The sequence below is a fragment of the Adiantum capillus-veneris genome, chromosome 2 (assembly GCF_014529385.1).
Source record: "Adiantum capillus-veneris isolate H3 chromosome 2, ASM1452938v2, whole genome shotgun sequence".
In the NCBI taxonomy this organism is placed as follows: domain Eukaryota; kingdom Viridiplantae; phylum Streptophyta; class Polypodiopsida; order Polypodiales; family Pteridaceae; genus Adiantum; species Adiantum capillus-veneris.
Genome location: NC_140932.1, coordinates 50,742,028 through 50,743,395, shown reverse-complemented (window position 1 = coordinate 50,743,395; position 1,368 = coordinate 50,742,028). Strand labels below are relative to the sequence as shown.

Below are 1,368 nucleotides of genomic sequence, written 5' to 3'. Positions count from 1 at the left end.
AAAATGAAGTAAAGTAAAAAAAATAAAATAAGAAAAAAAAAATCTTCAGACTAAAATCATCATCGTCGTCGTCGTCGTCACTGCCCGAGGATGCCCGATAGCAGCCTGTTGTCGCTGAGAGTTTGGAAAAGCTTCGTCGAGGTCCGCTTCTGTACCAAGTCAACGCGGGAGAGAGAGAGAGAGAGAGAGAGAGAGAGAGAGAGAGAGAGAGAGAGAGAGAGAGAGAGAGAGAGAGAGAGAGAGAGAGAGAGAGAGAGAGAGAGAGAGAGTTTTGATAAGGCTAATTAGCCTGTTCTTGGCATTCAGTTGGCTTCACAGAGAGTCGCGAGGGTGAGGAAGATAGTGAGAGTCCATGAAGAGATGTCGTAGATTACCTCTTCTCGTGGATAGAGCGTGCAGTTCTCCTCTGTAGTTCAAGATGTGGGTGCCAAAGGTATCCATGGCTTGCGTAGCCACCCGCGTGGCTCGCTTCATCAACCCTAATTCTTCTCTTGCTCGCCATCGGCATTCTTTGCAGTAGAGCTTTCAAGTCCGCCACCGCTGCTACCCTCCCAAAAGAACGCATGTTGGTGTCGCATACGCCCTTGACATATCCTTCGTCGAGGCTCCTCTCACTAGCATCGAACTATCGGGTGAACAAATCTACTCTATCGTGCTCGACATCAGCGCTAGCCCTGCTCTCATCAAAGGCCACACTCGGCCCGGCCAGTATGTGCAGCTTCGAGTTGCTGGCAGTGGTAGCCAACCTGCGTACATGTCGATTGCATCCCCCCCCAAGTACTGCAGCCTCCGGATCGCTCGAGTTTATCATCAAGAATGTAAAGGGCCAGACTGTCGGCTTCTTATGTGACCTCAAGAAAGGAGACAAGGTTGAAGTTAGCCCTGTTGCTGGAAATGGGTTTGCCATCGAGGCAATTGAGAGGGAAAAAAGAAAAAAAGAAATTCAAAGATGCTCAGTGTCGCATGGTTATTGTGGCCGGGAGGAGAGGGAGGATTAGTTGGCTGGTGGGAATTAAGAGAGAGAAATTAGTACTGCACATAATCTGTTTATGTCAGGCTGCATGGCGGTTGGCAGTGCAGTGTGTGTAAGAGAGAGAGGGATAGTTCAATTGAGGTTGGCATGCGAGAGAGAGAGAGAGAGAGAGAGAGAGAGAGAGAGAGAGAGATTCTGTGGCTCCAAGCCTGCATGGCAGCTTATACATGCGAGCATGGGTGGTGGGTGAGAGCAAGCAAGTGAGTTGCGCTCACTTTGTGTGGGTATGAGAGCACCCATCACCTGCACCACAGTTTTCTATGCAGGAAATGAGTGAGAGGAAAAAAAAACAAAAACAAAAAATTTCTCACTAGTCATTACTTCTTGTGCGTAAC

General features: G+C 48.6%; 1 pseudogene; it reads left to right on the top strand.

Moving 5' to 3' along the window:
* The first annotated feature begins 439 nt into the window (after positions 1-439).
* LOC147462766 (fruit protein pKIWI502-like) lies at positions 440-998 on the top strand (annotated as a pseudogene).
* The last annotated feature ends 370 nt before the right edge of the window (positions 999-1,368 follow it).